At 47.6% G+C, this 23,896-nt stretch overlaps 1 protein-coding gene across 3 annotated transcripts in view; it reads left to right on the top strand.

Annotated features, from left to right (window-relative positions):
• The first annotated feature begins 1,688 nt into the window (after nt 1–1,688).
• LOC148542957 (ultra-long-chain fatty acid omega-hydroxylase-like) overlaps nt 1,689–23,896 on the top strand; it is a 76,150-nt gene continuing 53,942 nt past the window's right edge. For 2 of the 3 annotated variants that reach the window (XM_088462525.1, XM_088462521.1), the window contains exon 1: nt 18,780–18,862. The gene's annotated coding sequence lies outside the window, so the exon portion shown is untranslated. Of the gene's footprint in view, nt 1,712–18,779; nt 18,863–23,896 lie in introns of those variants that run through there. The other variant, XM_088462524.1, reaches the window with a different exon arrangement.

The following is a 23,896-nucleotide window of genomic DNA, read 5'->3' as shown; positions in this document are numbered from 1 at the left end:
TCTTGCAGTGGGCGCAGCAGCAGCCAATGAGAGGCTGCTGAAAAGGCTGCTGAAACACACACACGTGTGTAAATGTGTAGTGCGACCGCACTCACTGCAGTGTGCACTACACTGGCTGACTAGGATGGACTGGTACCGTGGCCAGCAGCGCACCCCCCCGTGCCGCCAGTCCCACGGCGCTGAGGGCACAAGGCCCTGCCCTAGTTACACCACTGATAGTGTAGAAGCACACTGTAGATCAGGCATGTCAAACTCAAAATACCAACCGGGCTGAATATTCAAGGTCTAAGAGTGCATGTGCTGCAACAAAAAAAAAACAATTAGTAAAAACCAATGCAGTGCCTCCTGTAGTAGTGCCCATTATGCAATTCCCCATGTATTAGAGCCCCTTATGCAATGTCCCCTGAACTTGTGCCCATTATGCAATGCCCCCAGTAATGTCCCTAGTAGTGCCCCTTATGCGGTGCCCCCAGTAATGCCCCTAGAAGTGCACCTTTTGCAGTGCACCCAGTAATTCCTCTTATGCAGAGCCCCCACTAATGCCCTCAATGCAGAGCCCCCACTAATGCCCCCTATGCAGAGCCCCCACTAATGTCCTTAGTAGTGCCCCTTATGCAGCACCCCAGTAATGCCCCTAGAAGTGCACTTTATGCAGTGCCCCCAGTAATGCCCTTTATGCAGAGCCCCCTTTAATGTCCCTAGTAGTGCCCCTTATGCAGTGCCCCCAGTAATGCCCTTTATGCAGAGCCCCCTTTAATGTCCCTAGTAGTGCCCCTTATGCAGTGCCCCCAGTAATGCCCCTAGAAGTGCACTTTATGCAGTGCCCCCAGTAATGCCCTTTATGCAGAGCCCCCTTTAATGTCCCTAGTAGTGCCCCTTATGCAGTGCCCCCAGTAATGCCCCTAGAAGTGCCCCTTATGCAGAGCCCCCAGAAATGCCAATAATGCAAAGCCTCCAGACATGCCCCTTATGCAGAGCCCCCAGAAATGCCCTTAGTAGTGCCCCTTATGCAGAGCCCCCAGTAATGCCCCTTATGCAGAGCCCCCACTCCAGTATTGCCCATTATGCAGAGTCGCTTATGTTGTGCCCCCTCCTAGCATAAAACAGACCCCACTCACCTGTGCACTGCTTACCTTTCTTTACGGTGGCCGCTGGGCACCGCTCCAGTCCACACCGTCATCGCTCCCACCGACCCACGTAGACGCTGCCGCCAACTGGATCTAATTAGATCCAGAGCGGCAGACGCAGGCTCCTCTCATCGCGAGAGAGGCGGGTGACGTCATGACGTCACCCAGGCGCTGCATCACTGGGAACACTGGCCTCTGAAGCGATCAGAGGCTTCTGATTGCTTCAGAGACCAGCATTGCCAGCTTTAAAAGAAGTAAACACTGCCCGATCGAAGCTGAGCTCCAATCGTGGCAGGGGTGTGTGCCACATATTATACATATGTGGGCCCACACTCTCGTGCGTTAGTAAAATGTTTATTCGTGCCGCATGCGGCCCGAAAATTTGACATGTCTGCTGTAGATGGTTCTTGGAACTTGCACTCTTAGCAGCCAGGAACATGAAATGTAAACTGCGTACAGGAACCAAAGTCCGCAGGTGGATTGGTGCAGAGAGTTCCGGACTGATGAATGGAGTACACGAAGTCAAAGTAACCAGCTGTCTCCATATATGAATGCCATGGGATCACTGAAACAAGAATCACAGGGTGAATACAGATTACACTGCAGCAGTGTCAGACAGATGAAGATGGAGCTGGAAGGATAACTCAAGTATTGCTTGAAGCTGTAGTGCTGTAAAATAGATTAACAGTGGAAGCAGGATTAAACAGGCTTGGACTGGTATTATTGGGAGCAGTAGTGCTGCAAAGCAGCTCAGAACTGGAAACAGGATTAACCAGGCTGGGAATCTTCTGCAGATTTAATTGGCAGCAGGCTGAGTGATTAGCTAGCTCCTCAGGTGGACAGCACAATTAGAAGACTCACTGGAGCTCTATAATGCAGACACCAGATCTGTGCAATGTAATCCTAGCTAGTAGGGAACACAGGCGCAACTAGAAAGATTGCAGCTTGGAGTAATGAAGTTACTAGCAGAGCTGAAAATAGGTTTAAAATAGGGATGTGCAGGCTCGGATAGGTTCGAGTTTGCACGCCGAGTTCGGATTTTTCCCTCCAAAAAAACGGAACTCAGAAAGAGGCTAAACGTCATCTTGCATGGACAAACATCATCATTCCTGGACAAAAGGGAGGGAAAAATCTGAACTCGGCGTGCAAACTCGAACCTATCCGAGCCTGCACATCCCTAGTTTAAAATCACAGGCATCAGGGAGTCAGGAATATTACTTGATCTGCACTGTGCAGGCGAACTGTAAAGTTGCATACACACACAATGATTTTTTGAACGATTATCGTTAAAGATATCGTTTATCGTTCAATCGTTGAAAGAATTGTTCACTTTCTAAGTTAAAACAATGAACGATTATCGTTCATGTGCATTCACGTTTGTAGTTTGTAGTTCAGTCAGACTGACCAACTCAATGATTTTCATTAAGGGAATATGCAAAAATCGTTTGTAGTTAAAAAAAAATCGTTTATTACATTTTGTAAATGAACGATTTTAGTAAACAATTTTTGTTAATTTTTCCCTTGGAAAATCATTCATTTACAAAATCGTTGTGTGTGTATGCACCTTAAGGGTTTAAATAGGCTGTCCTGGGAGGGGATAGGGTGCAGAGAGCATTTGGAGAATTGCTTGAATCTGATTGGTGTAGAAATGATCACATGACCAGAGTCAAGATAGCTGCACTCATACTGTTGGGCCTAGTCACACAGTCTTATACCTCTTTTATACCAAAGTTCCGGGGGTTGGAACAGGGCTCCAATTAGGGATGTGCGCCGCACCATTTTTGCCAGATTTGGATTTGGTTCAAGACCATCGTAACCATCGGGCTTGCGACGAGAAACTTGCCACAAGCCCCAGTGGACTTCCTGCTCTAATAGAGCAGGAAGTCCACCTACTGACATCACGAGTGATGTCAGTAGGGCTGCCCACAAACGGCAGGCGTTCCTGCAGGAACGCCTCCGTTTGGCCAGCCGCCCCCCCCGCCCCGCCTTCCAAATGGGGCGAGCTGTCGATCAACATCGACAGCCACCCCTTTTGGATGGGAGCGCCGGAGCGCATGCTTTTTGCGCCCACTCCGGGGCTCGCACACGCCGCGCGTGCGCACTTCCTAACAATCGACCCACTTGTGAGCGCATAGCGCTTGCAAGCGGGTCTGAATCAGGCCCATAGTGTCCCTGATTCACATTACACCATAAAGTAGTGTCTCTTATTTATGTTACGACACACAGTAGTGCTCCTTTTACACAATGCCCACAGTAGTGACCCTTTTACACAATGCCCACAGTAGGGACCCTTATACACAAAGCCCACAGTAGTAGTGCCCCTTATACAATGCCCACAGTAGTAGTGCCACTTATACAATGCCCCCAGCAGTGGTGTCCCTTACACAATGCCCCCAGTAGTGGTGCCCCCTATGCAGTCCCCTTAGTAGTAGTATGCCCCCCAGTAGCAGTGCCCCCATTAGTAAGCCCCCAGTAATAGTGTTCCCATTAGCATGCCCCCAGTAGTATGCCCCCAGTAGCAGTGCCCCCAGTAGCAGTGCCCCCTAGTAGCACACCCCCAGTAGTAGTGCCTCCATTAGCATTCCCCCAGTAGTAGTATGCCCCCCAGTAGCAGGCCCCCAGTAGTAGTGCCCCCAGTAGCATGCCCCCAGTAGTAGTATGCCCCCCAGTAGCAGTGCCCCCAGTAGAAGGCCCCCAGTAGTAGTGCTTCCAGTAGTAGTGCCCCAGTAGCATGCCCCCAGTAGTAGTATGCCCCCTAGTAGTATGCCCCCAGTAGTAGTGCTCCAGTAGCATGCCCCCAGTAGTATACCCCCAGTAGCAGTGCCCCCATTAGCATGCCCTCAGTAGTATGCCCCCCAGTAGCAGGCCCCCAGTAGTAGTGCCTCCAGTAGCATGCCCCCAGTAGTAGTATGCCCCCAGTAAGCAGGCCCCCAGTAGTAGTGCCCCCAGTAGCATGCCCCCAGTAGTAGTATGCCCCCCAGTAGCAGTGCCCCCAGTAGCAGGCCCCCAGAAGTAGTGCCCCCATTAGCAGGCCCCCAGTAGTAGTATGCCCCCCAGTAGCAGTGCCCCCATTAGCATGCCCTCAGTAGCGCCCCCTTACAAACACACAAATAAATAAAGTTAAAAAAAAAAACTTACCTGAATGCCGCCGTCCGCTCTACTCTATTACGCGTGGAGGGAGTTCCAACCGGCTCCCACCGTGCAGCAGCCAATGAGAGTCTGCCTGACTCTCATTGGCTGCTATTAAAAACACACAGCTGCCGCTGGCGGCTGCATGTTTGTGTCTGTGTAGGGCAGAACGCTATCACAGCATTCTGCCCTACACTAGAGGAGCACTGAATCCGACATCAGGAGGCCGCCGTTCGGCCCCGAACGGGGATCCGAGTCAGGTGGGGAACACCCGAACAGGGTTCGGGTGAACTCGGATCCCCTATGTTCGGGGCGGTTCAGATTACATAGAATCCGAACTGCTAATCTCTAGTTCCAATACGGATCAGACCCAGAAATTGCTCCTCTCAGCCTGCGGCACCATCCCAGGATGTTCCCAAGTCAGCGCCATTTACATCAGAGCCGGGTCTGCAGTTACCCAGCTCTTCCGGCATTGCAGTGGATGCTTGGAGATGATGTCATCTCCAAGCTCCACTGAAGCCACCCAATCGCATGGCATGTGGCACGATCTGAGTCATTGTGACTTGGATTGCGCCGTTTACACTGAGGGTGGCACGGGAACAACTCATGGCTAACCCTCCAAAGTACCCAAAAGTACCCAAAGTACCCAAGTTGGATCCCTGGGTTCCTGGACCCGGTGGATCCATTACACCAACAAAAATTCGATGTGCATCAACCCGGGATTTTTTAGGTCGGTGTAAAAGGGGTATAACTTGAACCAGAGGCAATGCAGGGAATGAATTGTACACAGAGACATAGCATGCACAAAGGACCATAGGGCACACCAGGATGCCACATGAGCAAGGTAATCCGATCCAGAGGAGCATGACAACGGTAAGCATCAGGTTAGCATTGTCCCATTCCACTCCTCTGGATCAGTTTACTTTGTTCATGTAGCATCTTGGCCTGTCCTATGGTTTAAGGTCTGCGCATCTCGATCACGGACCCACCCCCCAAGCTGCAGAATGATTGACATGCTGCAGCGTTTGGGGGGTGGAGTTGGCGTGGCTGGCCACCATTCCTGGAAACAGGGGTGTGCCAGAGGAGCAAGGAGCATCTTGCCAGTGATAAGAAGAAGCCCATTGTTATGCCTGACCAAAACAGCCACCTCTTCCATGTGGAATTATCTTTACCCAAATCCTGATAACATTTGTCAAGGCATCTGTGGCATTTTTAGTGCCAAAGTTAGTAAAGGTATTACATTAACCATCTAGGCCATATATACCTGCCTACTCTCCTGGGAGTCGCGGGAAGCTCCTGATTTTTCGGGTATCCCCCCACACCCCGTGAAGAGTAGGCTGATCTCCCGTATCCCGCCCACTTCCTAGTGAAGCAGAATGGGGAGATTTCCTGAGAAATTTGCGAGTCTGTAGGGAGGGGGCGCGGCTAAATTACATGATTAATGTCATTTAACCCCACCACCTACTCACGAACCCGTGAATCACTGGGTTTTCCTGTAAAGAGGATGGGGCCTAAACATGGCGATACTTTGGACCCTACCACCGAACCTGAGAGAAGCATCTCCACTCTGGCTGCTCTCGGGAAGGAGTCCTTAAATGTCGGTAAGTATGATCTAGGCACCTTCTCCCTGTTCTGTCATTTGCAGCGAGTTCATTCAATTTAGTTAGCAAACTCTGGAAAATCATATATACCAAACAGTCCAGCAGCAGCTACCAACAGCATGGATATATAATGTACCAGCACATGCAATCTCCACTGCCTTCACCTTCATTATCAACCTCCTCAATAGCAGTCAGAGGTAGTCCTACATCTAATTTCAAAAGGCAAATTGATTCCTCCCCTATCCAGGATCCTTGCACACTAGGGCTGCTGATGCTGGGAGTGAAACTTCATCACAGAAGTAGACCAAGAAGAAGCTGTCACGCTCTGGACACTTGAAACCACCTTTTTACCTCTTCAGTGCCTATCCAGGCTAGCGCTGAGGTCTCCTCACGCTGTGCATCACTCCCGGCTGGTGCTGAGGTCTACTCCTGCCCCTTCCACTCGGTGTCTGGTCACTGAGCATGGAGATGGCTCTCTGCAGTCCCTTGCTCACAGAGTGTCTCCCCAGCATGATATTGGTATACAAACTGCACACCAGAGTTCCCTCCAGAACAACATTATGGGCGCACCCATGTTGTACTCTGTACAACGTCGCTTCTTGCTGAAGCTGAGCTCCCAGGTATTCAATATCTGAACGGTTCCAGGGCCTGATTCACTACTGATCGCAACTGCGATCATGGCTGCGATTACGCACACAGTCTCACTGCGGTGGTATGTTATGTCATCGCAGCACTACATAAGGACACCCACCTTACCTTACACACACGCCGGCATTTTGCTGACCACCCTCCATCACCGCCCACAAATGGCACTTCCTGTCAATCACTCTGCAATGGGTCTGCGTAGTCACTGCAATCGCAGTCCCGATGGCAGTGGCCGGTTCGCGCACATGCACTGCGATGCATACGCATGCACAGAAAGCAACAATCGGCCAATTGCGTGCAGAATCGCATTTTCGATCCTTGCTTAATCAGGCCCCTAGTCCATTATATTCAGTTCCTGGTAAACAAGTCTCCAATACCATCTTGCACTCCAGTCTGGTTTTACCACTGAGACTTGTTTTTAATTGCCTCTTTGGTTCCAGCCGAATCCTCCAATCATCAGCCCTATCCGATACCTTCAATCCTCGCACTGGCGTCACAAGCGGGGTGCGGGCCGAACCGGGTGTCACCAGCTGAGGGGTGACACCAAAGTGCTGGCTCCCCCTCAGTGACAGGAGCCGGGTGCTGCATTATGTGCAGCACTCGGCTCCTAGCACAGTGAGGGAGCAGGCACTCAAACAGGCTGGTCCCCGGGGGCAGCCTGCACCTCCAGTACCCCCGGTGTAAAAAACCCCAGAGGTACGGCCCGTGGGGCCACGCCCCCACCCGTGAGGCCACACCCACCCACAAGGCCACGCCCACCCACGAGGCCACGCCCCTGATTTTCCGCCGCATGCAGTGAATGGCGGCTGTCCTCCCGACCCGCACCAGGTGCGATGTCTGGTAAGGACGCCACTGGATCATCGGTCTCATTCAATACTTTCAAACACCGGTTTCATTTGATACCTCCAATCATCGGTCTCATCTAATATCTCAAATCATCGATTCCATCGGTCATCTTAAAACATCGGTTCCATCTGATACATTCATCATTGGTCACTCCCAAACCGATTCAAAATTCCAAAACATCCTCATCGGTCTCCAAACGATTCAGAACTTCAGTTCATCACTATTGGTCTCACACAAATCCAGTTCTTCAGTTCAGCATTACCGGGCACTCCGGCCCTACTCAGCAATCCACCATCATCGCTCCCAACCTGATTCTGCTCATCTATACAGTATCATAATCTCCAGTTCTCATTCCTAATTAAGACATTGCATTCCTGTCCTCGTCTTCAGGCCCATCATCCTCCACTTCAGCCTCTCACGTCTGTTTTAACTCTCAGGCATGACAGAGGATTAGTGGTTTTCATGATGACTATGGCCCTGATTCAGAGCCGGACACAAGTGGCTGCTCGTTCGCTCTGAGCGATGTTTGCCCAACTGCGCATGCGTACGGATCGTAATACGCATGCGCGAACCACTCAGTGCGGCCGAAAATCGTGTGCTCGCAAAATAGCGAATGCCTGCTATTTTGAGTGACAGAATGAGGCGTATGTGGGTGGTAACAGGGGAAGGTGCTTGAAAACGGGGAGTGGAGATCCGATCGCAGGCGTGCTTAAAGGTCATAACGGGCGTTTTATGGGTGTGCATATTTAAAACAGCAGCGTCATTGACCACATCACTGGGTTATTTTAGAGCCAGAACTGCTCACAAAATTGTGGTAGCAAAAACCAACCACAAGAATAGCGAGCAGCTCATACCCTGGTCGATGTACTCGATTAATCTAATAAATAGCGGACATGACATAGGATGCGAGCGGCCAGGGGGCGTAGTTTCCCAAAAAACGACCGCAAGTTTTGTTCGCTCGTTCAGACCTAGAGGCGTGAACAGACCGCAAACAGCGAACGGTTCATTTGAATAGCCACCCCTATTTTCTGGACGAGCGAGCGCAAATAGCGACCGGCTCTGAATCAGGGCCAATGTTAGTATTAGATCTGCATCCAATATCCACCATCAATGCATCTGGTTTTAGCCAATTACTGTAGTTGTGGTCATGTGTACAGCAATCCTTATTCTAGGCCTACAAATACAATTTTATCGACTATCCACTTAACCACATTTATGTGGACAAGCGGTACTGGTCAATCTAAAGATTACGCCCACTGGGTGTATCGCCTTTAGCAGCAGCAGTATCTAACAGACAAAGCCAGCTCATTCAAAGGCAGGCTACCCTCTGTATCACTGGTATCACTAAAAGACAAACTGGTGTCAATCTGTGGGAAAAAACATAGCTGAAAAAGACAGGTGAATGCAGGACATGCTGAGTGTGTCCCGTAAAATTTTTGAGCATTTTTAACATTCAGCAACTGCATGTAGAATATTGTAGCAGCTGCAACAAGTGAAGTAAGAGATAGTAACCAGGTGGAATTCTACCCTTTGCTTCAGTGCCTGAAGGAACAGTAAAAATCTATCCAAACATACACATCATGACATGAGATAGGGAGAGATGGGACATGTTCCCTTTCTGCAGCACAGGGCCGTAGCTAGGGTAGTGCGGCTGATGCCATCGCACAGGGCACCACAGGTCAGGGGGCGCTGTAAAAATTTTTGTTTATTATCATTTTTGCTTGTAGCTTCCTCTTATTTCAGCCCCAGCATCTCCTGGCTTCTCCTATCTCTTCCCTGGCCCTTCCCCATGAAGCCATGGCCCTTTTTGGGTGCATTATGTCCCTTTGAAAAATGAGGGGGGCGCCAATGCTCTTTCTGGCACAGGGCACAAAAAAGTCTAGTTACGGCTCTGCTGCAGCACACTGGAGAAAACTCTCAGTTTTATGTAAGCTACTGAAAACATTTGAAATGTTAACCAATGAAGTGAGTGCGCGACACTACCAGCATGAGTCAGGTCATACCACTAATTAAAATACTGGAAAAGCAGCTAGAGAAGCTTAAGGAGGATATAAAACTAAGCGATTACGCTATGAATGTTGAACTTCTAGATCAAGTTCTTTATTTCCTTCTCCAAGACTAAAGGGTTTGTGTCACAAAAAACTGGACTTAGTCACTCTTATCCTGTCCAGTGGTGCTTTACCAAGGTGGGCTATCCTGTCCCAGTGCCCTGTCAATCCATTTCCTGAAGGCTCATGTGCACAGCCATGTTGTCTCTGATAAGGTGAACACCAGTATCCAGTCTCTAACAAAGGTGCCCTATTAAGCCCTATTTAAGCCTGTACTGGACACAAGCACCTTGTCTGACCAATGTGGTTCTTTTTCTACCAGTGATCTCACTCACTAGTGAGTAAGTGCTACCTTTGATCCGCTACCGAAACAAGCAATGCTAGATTCCTGCAAGCTGCTGACAGTTACTACATTTACTCTGTAGTCCTGCGCTGTATGCTGCTTCCAAGTACTATTTCCAGTCCAACTCTATTACTGATGCTCTCACTGTCCAAGCCTGCAGTCCAACTCCAGCTGACTGCTGCTATCTCTGATTCCACTGAGGTTTCAAGCCTGCGGTTCCACTCTGGATGGCTCCTCTTCTCTCCAGTCCCACTCTGGTACAAGCATGCAGTTCCACCCCGGCTGACTGTTGTTCTCTCTCTATGAGTCCACTCCAGTTACTCTGCTGCTCTACCTCCGGTCCCAATCCACTTCAAACCTTTGGATCCAATTCAGTTACTCTGCTGCTCTATCTTCAGTTCCAAACCGGTTCAAGACTCTGGATTCATTTTGGTTACTCTGCTGCTCTACCTCCAGTCAACACCCAGGTTAAGACTCTGGGTCCACTCTAGTTATTCTGCTGCTTTTTCTCCAGGTCCAGTCTGTTTCAAGCCTCCAGTTCCACTATGGCTACTCTGCAGTTGCATCCGGTCCCAGTCCAGTTCAAGCCTTCTGTTCTTTCAGGTACTACTAATCCAGTTCATCTATTGTCCAAGTCTGCAAGTTATTCTACAATTCCAGCCTGCTTGCATTCTGAAGTCTCCTGGGCATCTAAAAGATTCTCCTAGTCCTTCCAGTGCCAAGTCATCTGCCACAGTAACCTCATTTACTACCAAGTCCCCTGAGTATATCTCCCTTGCTCATTGCAGGTTCAAGTGGACTTTAACCTCACTGTTCTTCACTTTACTCCTGTCTGTCATGACCAGAACTGTTATACCTGGCAAGTTGCAGTCTCTACCTGTGCAGGTGCTGTGGCGCTGTCCAACTGGTGGGGGTGCTGGTCTCTGGAGGTTGGCACAAGGTGCGCGAAGATGTCCTAAGGGTACAAGCCATGTGGTAACAGGTGAGATTAGCAGCGCTGCCACGCTGGGGATTGCTGGGTGCCGCCATCTTGGTTTTGGGCATACATCTTTGCCAGACACCTGTTCCCAGCTTCATTATTGGACCTTTTCCCTGCCAGACATTTATTTTCAGTCTCACATCACTTGGACTTGTTTATTTTCTGCCAGTTTATATATATATTGCCATTTCATAACTAATAATACTCCTATAAAACCTGCTGCATTCCAATACTACAAACCCGTTCCTGTTTCTTCTCCTGCATCCACCTCGGGTTCAAAAAAAGAATCCACACCTGACACTGTCCTGCATCATATTGCTTTTATTCAGGGCTGCAGAGCCTGAACCACTCTATGACTCACTACTCTGTCGATGGTGGTTGTTGCTCTGTGGTCCTTCTGCTAGAGTGTTGGGCTTCATACTGCGCTGAGGTGGGCTACCAAATACATGAATTGCCCACTGTGCTGCCTTTCCTGAGGTCCCAAACACTGGTTCCAGCCCCTTATTCCTGTATTCAGGGTAAGGGGTTGAGTTCCACTCAATCAGTTCCAGGGGCAGACTGAGGGCCTGATTCAGAGCCGCTCGCTCGCGCTGTGCATTCGCAAGCAGCTCAATGTTCTGCGCACACTTCGTTCTGCGCGTGCACGAACTACACAATGCGATCGCGTCCCTCTCGCTCGCCCAGCAAAGGCAGCCCAGGGTAATGAGTGACAGGAGAGGCCGTTTGTGGGTGGTAACAGGGGCAGGACACTAATAACGGCTGGTTGGAGATACGAACGCAGGCGTGCCAGAGTGTTTCAATGCCATTTTTAGAGGCGTGCATAATTAACAGGCGTCATAGTACATGTCACTTGCCTCTTTTTTACACTGATTTCCTCACAATGCTTGCGGTAGGGTAAAGCTACCACAAGCACTGCATTCACATCCGATGGTGCTCGATGTACCAATGTTTTAATACACTTTCTGGAGATGACGTGGTGCTGGTGGGCGGCTCTGCCTGTGCGATTGGGCGTACGCATACACAAAGTGGCCGCTCGCTAAGACACGGTGGGCCTGCTTACGCCTTGGCAAGCCTTCGCTTCCCGTGGAGTCACTTTGACAAATTTGCATACGCATCCAGCGAGCGTACGCAGATAGCGAACGGGTCTGAATCAGACCCTGAGAGCCTTGCAGATGTCACTGACCTCTGCAAAGGCCCAAAGCATTTACCACATGGGTCTCACCCATAAGTACACCTCTGATAATATCACCACTATTCTGCCACAGCCAGTCAACCCAGTCCACGGGTCTGGACTTGTATCTAGAACCCCCAAACATGACAATTTAAAACATATTGCAATTGGATCAGTACAATTTGGCAACCAGGTTAGGTTTAAGTCGTATGTAATGTCTCTTTTTTCAGCTGACACAAATTTTAAGAGCTTCAAAGAGTTCCTTGATGTGAACATTATTATTGGTGCTATTTTTAATGTGGATATTATCCACATGTTGTAAGAAACTTATACTGTCACAGTGTGTGTGTCTAGTGTTTATTTAAATATTTCTTTTGCAGATGAACTACAGGTACCAGCGGGCCCTTAATGCTGGCATGCTGGTACTTGTGGTTCGCCAAGTAAATGCATGCAGAGGAGGCTTGCTGGGACCTGTAGTTCTCAAGCAAAAGACAATATTATTATAACTATTTTTTACACTACACTTTACCAACCCAGCACCCACTAGCCAGGAGTGTCGGGGATAGCCCGGGGCTATCAGCCCAGGCCTGGGGAGCCCTGGAGAGGGGAAACCTCTTTATTGGGGGGTCTCTACCTCCCCAGGAATCCCAGGCCTGGGCTGACTAGAATCAAGTATAATGCTTTGGCCGGGGAACCCGGTGAAAGGGTTCCCCTGGCTGTGGCATTACACCCCCACTAGAAAGAGTCCGGTGCTGGTTCTGGAAAAATACAGGGGACCCCTACTCATTTTGTCCCCTGTATTTCCAAAACCAGGACCGGCTTAATGAGCCCAGTGCTGGTTGTGTAAAATACAGGGGACCCCTACGTCTTTTGTCCCCCGTATTTACAGAACCAGGGCTGGTTCTGAAAAGTCCGATGCTGGTTATGCGTTTAGGAGGTACCCCACATAAATTTTTTTTTTTTTTTTTTTTTAACACTAAGCTGTTACACACAGATGCATGCACGGATCTCACTGAAATCTTTAAGATGGTTGTCAGGTGTTTTGATAAGCAAACGATATATCGTTAATGATCTAATGATTTGGACATCGTTAACAATGCACGATATATCATTTGGCCATTGGTAAGATTGCACAGTGTGTATGCACTATATTGTTTGTCCAGGAGTTCCAGGGAGGTCAAGGGAAGTAGTTGACAACATTGCATCATTTGCAAGTCGTCTAATGTGTACTCAGCTTAAGAGGCGTCTCTTCTGGTCACAACTAGAAGAAAATGAAGTAGAACACAATGGGCGGGATGTACTAAGGTTGCGGTGACCATTCTGCCAGTCACTGCAACCTTACTAATCGGTACTAACTTATGCGATTAGTATCATAAAGAAAAGCTCTTGCGATAAGAGCTGCCCTTTGCGAAGCAGCCGACGCCAGGTGAGGGGGTCTCTGTGGGACCCCACCCCCTCCGGGCCCCAGGAACTTCCTGCTGGTGATCTGTGCAGGAAGTCCAAGGCTTCTCCTCCACCTCCCAGCACCCGGAAGAAGATGAGGAGGAGGAGGTGGAAGGACCCAGGAGGAGCATGGCTGGCGACCATAGAGAGTCAGGTGAGTGAGGGCCATTGCTGGGCGACGGTGGGGTGGCAAGGTGGCGGCGAAGCGTCGAGGGGGGGGGGTAAGAAGCCCATAGGCTTCTATAGGGTAACACCAGGTTTTTCTGGTGTTGCCCTCCGCACTGATAATAGGGTGGCCGGGGCTTAGTACATATAGAAATGCGCATTTTTCCTTTAGTACATCCTGCCCATTGACCTTTATTGCACACCGATGTCTGATGGAAAAGTAGAGGTGCATTTCTGCAAAGGTATGGATCTTTTGCCTGAAATTAAGGATTTTCTAGTGTCCAGATAAGTAACACAAGCAGTTGGAAGATGAACAGAGGCTGCTAGATTTAGCGTTTTTCAAATGGCTTCATAGCCTTGTTGAATAAAATCAGGGCCTGATTCAGAGTTGAATGCTATTCCGCTGTTCAGGTGAATTGTGCATGTGCTGCAATTTTATTGCAATCATGCGCATTGTGAGGATTCACTCACAGTTGATTACCAGGAAAAGACTGTTTTGTGGGTAGTTACAGGGAGTTCCGGCCAAAATGTGGGCATGTCGGGGCCTTTTCCTGGGTGTGTTATAGTCAGTGTCTGTGATCGCGCATGCAAAGAACAAAGCTCCAGTGTCTCAATTACCATGTCCAACCTGAGTGACCATAGACTTAAGGTGCATACACACTGAGCGATTTTACTGAGCGATTGCACGATAACGACATCATAATCATGCAATCGCTCAGTAATCGTGCACTATAATGCCTGAACATGCAGGCCAATCTGCCAATAACGACAGATTGGCCATGTTCAGGAATGATGGAGGGTGCCTACACTGAACGACTGATCATTCAGTGTAGGCACTACAGGGGAACAAGAACGTTGGTACGATTACGATGTTGTAATCGTACTGTATTTCCTAGTCGCCCAGTGTGTACGCATCTTTACTCTAGGATTCCATGTTTTGAGTATCTGCGTCCAATGCTGCATTTGTTTATGCAATTGCAGGCAGCTACGAGGGCTTCAGTGGGTGTCTCCATACAAATTCTGCTGGCTGATGCATTAGCATATTATAGCAATTGCTAAGCAGCAAAATGTGCTAATGCATATGCATTAGCGCACAACTCTGAATCAGGACCTGAATGTACAGTTTAAGAAAAAAAAATAATTAAATAATTGGTGGGCCTATTCATCAAATGATAAATGGCCCGGTAACCATGTGGAAACGCTAGCGATCGCATATTTAGGTTACCGGGTCATTAATCATCAGGGGTCTGCAAAGGACCACCTGATACTCAGCAAACTCCGAAAACTTTCAGATTTCTGAGTTTGCTTGCGAGAACAAGCGTCACCTCGTGTCACGCTTGTCTAGATGCGCTGACGAGGGAGAGGTAAGTAACACAGCTACTTCTGTGCAGCTGTCCCTGCACCGTAGCAATGATGAATTGCTCCGGTGTAAAGTATCCCCCTGCTGTGAGTTGGATACTTAAGTATCCCCCATAGCGAGATGAATACTTAATCATCGGAGCCCATACACCTGAATAGAGGGCCTGATTCAGAGTTGGGAATAGAGAGAGAGATAGCATTTAACTGTGAACCTGGACAAACCATGTTGCAATGCAAGCGGCCTAAATACATCATTTTTGTTTTGCATGTAGTGTAAATACTGGCTGCTTTTACATGTAGCCCACAAATACTGCACAGCTTTATTATTACGCTACAATTTAGATGCCAGTTTGGACACCTCCCTCCCAAATCTAAATCTCTCTTCACATTTTAAATCTGCCCCACCTGCAATGCAGCATGGTTTCACCAAGATGATCAGTTGAGAGAGATCTCTCTCTATTCCCAACTCTGAATCAGGCCCTATATTCCCAACTCTGAATCAGGCCCCGTCTGTTAACTTTTTTAAACAGAATATGAGATTGCTGTGTTTGCATCTCCAGCAGTACAACCTGCGTTACTTTTAAACTGTGATGTCTGAGCTAGACCATCAGAAAAAAACAAAAAGAATAATTGAACCTGTAACAACATTTTTGTCATTTCCCTTTGGTGTGGACATTGATAATGAGGATACTGCATCACAAATGACATATTTATTTCACATGGACACTTCTTAAGTTGCAGATGAGATAATACCAAAATGCTAAATTATACCTTCATTAAAGCCAGGGGAAGTGTCCAAACGTAAGGAAAGGTGCCATGTACTTAACAGCAGTTTTTGGTTCCACATATCACATCAAAATTCTGTTCATCTCTGACTGATGCCTGCTTACGGTGAGGAATAGCTACCTACTGCCCTGTTTATTCAAAGCTTACTGATGCCATCCAGCGCAAGTTATCTATCAATAAATTGTGCATTCAGTTTCAACATATTGACACTAGTAGATCACCGCTAAGTAAGTGAACAAAAAGCAGATCCCAGGGCACAAAAGTCCAGCCACTCGTTTTACATTATCTCCACACTTGCATCAGATATATTTCTTGATGTTTATTGTTGTCATGTTGCTTCACTTCTGTTTTTTTAATACATACTTACCACAAGTTTCATCAGATCCTGTATTTCTAAATGGATAATTCTGATGCACCAAGCTTGATTTCTTTAAGCAATAGGGATATACATTTCCCATTTGACTTCCTTAATGATGCAAAGAAACAGCAATATGCAAGATTCCTAAACATTGCATAACACTGAAAACAAATGACCAGACCTATATTATTTCAGTAGTTATGACAAATATCAGTAAAAACACTTTAGCATACGCTCCTTGTTTAAAAACATACATATGTCTCTTATTCCCAAGTGATGTATAGATTGCCTGTTTGGTAATTATTAAACTCAAGCTAATTTATGAGGCGAACCTAGGGCCTGATTCAGCAGTGCACTGCTAATTACAGATTCCCGATTATCGGGTATCTGCACGTGCACAGGATCCATTCTGCGAGTGTGCAGAATGGGTGCTGTGTAGTCGCACGCAGACCCTTCTACGCCTCTGCCTGATTGACAGGCAAAGGCATTTAAGGGGCGGTGCGGAGGCAGGGTTGGCTGGCACTCCCGGAAATGGGTCTGCCCTGTTTTCCGGGAGTAGCAAGCCCAGGGACTGCGCCTACGCAGTGTCCTGGGCTCGCAAGCCGGCCAGCCTGAGTAAGCTGAGGCTTACTCAGCTGGCTGGTGGCCCAGTGCCATCCACCATCGTGTCCATCGTTCCCTGATGGTCACGATGGTGATCCCAGACTGTGACCTCCGTCGCAGTGCTGGGATCACAAATGCAGCAGGGGGTGTCATACACCTCATATTACATTTGCATAACAGCAAGGACGTCATTGCAAAGCTGCCTGCGTGTAGCTTTGTAATTGCGATCCTTGCTGAGTCACCCCACTAATCCACAGCCTTTATTGTGCACTGGTGTGCCCTGCTAGTCCACTCAGCACACAGCAAGGTGAAAGCCCCTATTCCATACTTTGGAGTAGCCTCCACAAAGTAAAAGTGTGCCTCCATATGAGGAAAGGCGGGAGGTCTAAAGAAGGTGGAATGCACAATGTACCCATGTCCCTTCAAATGTAAATGTTCCAGTTTAGTTTCAATTAAATACATTTATACAGCTTTATCCTAAAATACTGCTCAGTTTAGAATTATTGGACCTGATTCAGAGATGTATACTAATGTCACCGCAGCTGCCAATTTGTATGCAGCTACTATAAGAAAATATGCAAATGTCACAGCCGCCGGGAGATGTATTGAGACGTCCACCTGCAGCTTTGAAAATCCAAACAACTACAAACAAATACGCAGCATTGTCGCAGGGAATCGGTATGTAATGCCGGCGGCAGCCCAAGGGGTCGAAATCCCGACTACAGAAGGTAAGTACTCTAACCCTCCCCTCTCCCTACCCTAGCCCTAACCATCCATTAGTGGTGCCTAACCATAACCTCCACCCCCCTAGTGCCTAACCCAACCTCCCCTTTAGTCCCTAAACCTAACTCCCCCTCCCCGCACCCTAAATCTAACCCTCCCGGGGGATGCCTAATCCTAACCCCCCCTTTCCCTACCCTAACCCTCCCAGGGGGGTGCCTAACCCTAAGTCCCCCCGGGGGTCCCTAAAGCTAACCCTCCCCACTGTGGCTACACACTAAGACACCCGGCTTACCTTCGTTCGGTAAGCTGGGTGACGGGATTTAGTAATGGGGCTAATGATAGGCGTCGGGATTTTGACGGTTATCTTTAGTCCCATGTCGGGACGTGAGTGTCGGGATATCGGTGGGCAGGATAGCACCCGCCGGTATCCTCATTACATCCCTGTCGCAGACCATTCATTTGTTGCAGTCCTGAATAGGTCTGTAGTCCTGCAGAATGGTCATGGAAAGTGAGACTCCGCAGCCATGTTTCATGCGTATGGGATCACAGAGGCAGCGTCACGCCCCAGAAAAGGTCACAACACCCCTGCATTTTTGCCACCACTTCCCGGTACCTCCCCCAAACACTGAGAAAAACGAATTCCCATGCACAGTCAGCAATTTAAATTAAAACTAAAAAATAATTAAAACAGGCCTCATGCCCTACCAGAGATGTAATTTAGAACCACCATACCGCCCAAAGCAAGCTCTTCCTAGTAGGGTTAGTTCTGCAGGTCTTAAAACTTTGAAAAGAAAGATGATCTGTAGCAGCTGGTACCTCCACTGGAGTCTGTGCCCAGAGCAGGAGCTCCACCTGTGTCCTAGTCCCTAAATTCTCACTGTGGGCTCTATTTACTACAATCCGCATTGGTAATGCAGATTGTAGTGTGATATTACCGGCGAATTCAGCTGTCTGTATTACTATTTAGTTCAGAGCTCCCTGATTGGGCAGCTGCCGCGCGTGTGCGGCATCTCTGATCTCGGCCAGTGCTGACTGGAGAGATGGAGACAGGGCTGTCTCCGTCTCTGAAAAAAAATATTTTGGTCCATCAGAGGGGGTTTCTGGGTACTCAGAAATCCCCCTGTGTGCGCCACTGTTCCTCCAACATGACCCGTTCCATTAGGTACAGAATACTCTGCTCCTGGACTTCCCACCTAATGTATGATTGCAGTCACCTGTGTTGAACTAGGTAATTGATGAGACAGGTGTTTCACCACAGGTGGCTGCAATCATACATTAAGAGGGAAGTCCAGGAGCAAAGCATTTTGTACCTAATGGAATGGCTCATGTTGGAGGGTGTGCAAAAGTCACCTCAGATTTACACAGTTAAATATGTAATTGTCACACTTAACCACTTGGTGGCGACAAAACACAAAAATGATTAATTAGTGCTGGCAGCTGATTGGTCTGAGAACAACATGACACTACTAGGAAGTATAGTAACTTCTGTAGCTCGTAGTTTGTGCTGTTAGATTGTGATGCTCTGCAAAGTTTCAGGTAATAAGATTTCCCTTCTTCCACCTGCTAATAGTTATTTTGTTTTATTTAATAGCAGAGATTAAGATGCACTCACACAATGCATAAAAATAATTACACATATACAAATCACATACTGTAGAAAATTGTATAATAATAATAATACCGGCATCAAAGAGCTTTATAAATATTGATGTATTTGTAGTTTCTCTTAGTTTATGCTTATTTTTATTTGGGTAAGTTAAAGATTTTTATGCTTCCTTGATATTAAATTCATGTAATTATTTCACTTCTGGTTCTGTGAGGAGACCTGGAAAACATGTTTGGGGTCCTGAGGACCGAGTCTGAGATCCTGTGCTGTATATTGATGGTGCTATATATGCAGGGCCGGCGCTAGGTATCTCTGCACCCAGCGCCATCCCATGCTTCCCCTCCACCCGCTCCTTCCCTGCGTCCTCCCCCTAACCATAAAATTATACCTGCTGCCGGTGGGTGGAGGGAGGGGATTTTCTTCAGCCGGACCCAGCGCCCCTGTGTGGCCACACTGACAGAACGTGTCAGGAGCTGGGCCTGCATATATGGCTATATCGCTTTGATCTGCAGGTGTCTCTACCTGCTACACCTTTTCATCTGTGTGTTAATTAATAACAATAGATTATTATTACTACTATATACAATTAGATAATATTTGTTCTGAAGTCAACACTTTAGTGTTTATTAAGAAACGTGTATTATGGAATAATGCTCCTCATGTATAAATTATTTTGAATAATATAAGTCACTTTAGATTTTCTGTGACTTGCATAAAAGCACTCAGCATACAGACGTGCACTATTTATATGGTCATAGGACTTCTGTACAGAAGGGAGCACAGTATATAATATAGGGAAGCCATCATTAATACATTCCTGCACATGGGCAGCTGCTGCTTTCCCCTACTACTGTAATTTATCCCCCTGTGTTCCTGCTACTTCTCACCTGCTGTGCAAGTAGCAGTCCTTGGGGTATATTTACTACAGTGCAGGTTTATACAAGTGGATGCGTTGCCCATAGCAACCAATCAGATTCCAGCTATTATTTTCTAGAGGGTGCTAGATAGATAAGTAGACTCTGGTTTCTATGGGCAACACCTCCACTTCTAAAAACCCATACTTTAGAAAATATACCCCCTTGGGTACTTCCCACTGATTAGCTGTCAGCAGAGTGCACCAACACTATCATCGCCACCTTCATAATGTTCAGTTTATCATGGGTCAGGAGAAGCAGGAGAATGATGTGAGATATCTGGCATATTGTCTACCCTCTGCTTGTATACGAGCTAAAGTAATGGTGTGAGAATTAAATCCCCTTGGATGATGGTTGGAAATGTATTACAGAGGAGGGTGGAGGTTGAAAATGAATTACAGTATATGTTAGAACAGTTGCACCATCTGGGAGTTATCAGCATTTGCACTCTGCTACAATGGCACATTCGCTTTTAATTGAATTGACCTGTACCATGCTGGTATGAGCAATAGTTGCCAGACAAGTGCAGAATGACTGTGAAACAAAAAGTGAGCTCATTTGAATAACTGGGAAACAAAAGTTCAGCACAGGTAAAAAATTAAACGTTTGTTACTGGATGTAATGAATCTTCCCTACAGACGTGGAACTAGCGGCTGTGGAACCCCCCCCCCACCCCACAGCAATTAAGAGGCCCACAGTCGGCAGCATTTTTAGCAGGCAAGGCAGGTAGTATAATGAGTCAGACTTACTCATAATTGTACATTGGCGGCCACAACTGTTAGTAACGAAGAAGGAGACTGAGGCGGTCCGGCTGGAGGCAAGGGCCCCACCTATCATCTCACCCCTGGCACCCCTTACTGATGAGGTCCTTCTGCCGGGAATCTGACGTCTTCAACGCGATAACCAGAAAGGCCAGTGAAAAAAAGAGCCCCCCCTGGCCCCTGTATTCTAGCCAGCCAATATTTTGTATACCTCCAAGCTGTCTATTTCAGCAGGTCAGTCCCACTTTTCATGCAGGGTCCTGTTATGTGTGCCATGGGAAGGTTGGTTGGGCACTCATCCGCACTGTGTCAGGAGTGGATGGGGGTTCCCTAGGAGCTGCTGCAACACTTGGCAAGCCCCACCAGGGGGCGTGGCCTCAAATGTCATGAGGTCACGGCAATTATTTGGACACGCTTCAGTGCTCAGAACTGGCGGAAACCAGTGGGACCCAGGTACACCTATCTACTGTTCGGAGAAGTCTAGCCAGAAGTGGTCTTCGTGGAAGAATTGCGGCCAAAAGCCATACCTTTGATGTGGAAACAAGGCCAAATTACTCAATTATGCACGAAAACATAGGAACTGAGGTGCAGGAAAATGGCAGCAGGTGCTCTGGACTGGTGAGTCAAAATTTTAAATATGTAGCTGTGAGAAATGTGGCTGTAACAGAAGGCAGTTTGCTTGCCGAAGGGCTGGAGAGTGGTACAATAATAAGTGTCTGCATGCGACAGTGGGCTGCATTTCAGCAAATTGAGTTGGAGATTTGGTCAGGAATAATGGTGTCCTCAATGCTGAGAAATACAGGCAGGTACTTGTCCATCATGCAATACCATCAGGGAAGCTCCAAATTTATTCTGCAGCAGGACAATGATCCCAAACATACAGCCAATGTCATTAAGAACCATCTTCAGCCTAAAAAGAAGAACAAGGAGTCCTGGAAATTATTATATGGCCCCCACAGAGCCCTGCTCTCAACATCATCGAGTCTGCCTGGGATTGCTTGAAGAAAGAGAAGGATTTGAGCAAACGTACATCCACAGGGGATCTGTGGTTAGTTCTCCAAGATGTTTGGAACAACCTCCTTGCCAAGTTTCTTCAAAAACTGTGTGCAAGTGTACCTAGAAGAATTGATGCTGTTTTGAAAGCAAAGGGTGATCACACAAAATATTGACTTGATTTAGATTTCTCTTCTGTTCATTCACTTTGCATTTTGTTGATAAAAATAAACTAATATCGCTTCTATTTTTGAAAGCATTGTTACTTTGCAGCATTTTTTCCACACCTGCCTAAAATGTTGCACAGTATTGGGGTGTGTCTGTCTGTCTCTCGCAGACCCTCTTCCCCTTAGCTGCAGCATGTTATACATGCTGCAGCATTTGGGGGGGGGGCGGAGTCGGCATGTGGCTGGCCACCGCTCCGAGAAACGGGGGCATATTTTCCAGGAAGGACAGGGTCTGCGTCGGTGGATGCAAATTTCCTGGCCTCACAGCTGCCAGCACCCGGCTAGTCTACAGTAAGCTTCAGTTACCGCAGCCTGGCTATAGGAGCAACCATCTTGACCATCAATTGCAAAGGTTGTGATGATTGATCCCAGGCTGCGACCTTGGTCACAGCGCTGGGATCACACATGCAGCAAGGAGATACCTGCTTTCTACAGACACCTCCTGCTGCATTTGAGATGGACAGAATTGCACAGTCGCTTGTGTGCAGCTCTGCAATTCTGTCCATCTCTCAATAAGGCCCTTAATTAGTACCTCAGTTAATTTGATTTAACCATCTGGACTCAAGCATGGATATCCTTAAAACCTGGACTGTAATGGCGGAGTTTGGGAATCACATGCTATACTATACCCACAACAGTTTTCTTCCATTATTACATTACAGCCAAACACAAAAACTGCTGTCTGGAGGTTGGAAAATAACAACCATGTGAGACATATCTTGCAAGTACTGATTTTAATTTAATTTTTATCAGTGGATTTTTTTCAGTGATAATGCATAGACCATACATTTACAATTACTGCCCTAATTTATTAGAAATGAAGATAATGTACGTGTACCATTTTGCAGGGTTATTCAAGAAATATCAGGCAACAAAATGTTATGGAGATTTGAAAATGCATTGAGATGCCAGAGCAAGGCAAACTGACACAATGTCGCAAGAAAACTGGCAGCTAACTAGGTGCTACCCACATTGATGCTAATCAACACCTGGCAACTAGATTTTTCAGAATGCTGAGGAATCCCTTAAGTGTGTAGCATTACCAAAGTAGTCTTCTAAAGGGGAGTAAGAGGTTGGTTCCAGAAATGAGGCAAGTCAATTGTGATACCAAGCAGGCATGGGAGACTAGCCCTCATTCAGAGGCGGTCGCAAGAAGCGATCGCAAGAAGCGATCGCTCTCTCTGAATGAGGGTGGGCGCTTTTTTTTGGGGGGGGGGGGCGGCCTCCTGGTCGCTAGCTAAGCTGTGGGTTACCACCCACAGCTTGGTGACCGACAGGGTTGATGGTCGCGATGGTCAAGACCATATTGGGGCTTGCGACGAGACCCTAAAGTTGGGTCTCCACTACCGCAAGTCCCAGGGAGCTTCCTGCTCTGATCGAAACTCCCCTCTCACAGTCCCCACATCGACAGCCGCCCCTTTTGTAGTGAGCTCTGGAGCGAGTGAGTTTCTCTCTCGCTCCGGGGCTTGCACACGCGCAGTGCGGCCGCTGCACGTGTGCAGGACCAAAACATCGAGCCGGTTACGAGCGACTTTGAATGAGGTCCACTGTCTGATAGAACTGTGCTGTTAATGATAGGGAGGGAGATTTGCAGGAATGTGGGGACTGTGAGAGGAGCACAGATAATAAATTCTGTTTTGGGCATGTTGAGCTTTAGATAGCATTGAGACATCCATGTGGAGATAGCAGAGGTATAGTTGATTACACAAGATCACAATATAGTATAATCTGGGAGAGGTCAGGTTAATGAGCTAATTAGGTCCCCAAGAGAAGAAAGGTACAGGTAGAAAAGCAGAGGGCAGAGCTTAGACCCTTTTTGTATCCCAGCAGATAGTGGTAGTAGAGGGGAAGATGTGTTGAGAGGCAAAACCAGGAAAGAACTTTGCAAGTACAGTCTTGAAAGTAAAGGGGGTACAGGAGAAGCTGGTGATCAACATTGTCAAAACCAGCAGAGAGTTCCAGGATTTATGCTGGGTACACACTAGGTCGACGGGTCAGACGTTTGGCTGAACCACCGACCTATCTGACAATTGGTAAGTGCATATATACTTACTAATCGTACGTCCAAT

Source organism: Taudactylus pleione, unplaced genomic scaffold (genome assembly GCF_031769625.1).
Source record: "Taudactylus pleione unplaced genomic scaffold, aTauple2 ptg000007l, whole genome shotgun sequence".
In the NCBI taxonomy this organism is placed as follows: Eukaryota; Metazoa; Chordata; class Amphibia; order Anura; family Myobatrachidae; genus Taudactylus; species Taudactylus pleione.
This window is presented reverse-complemented; position numbering and strand designations above follow the sequence as displayed.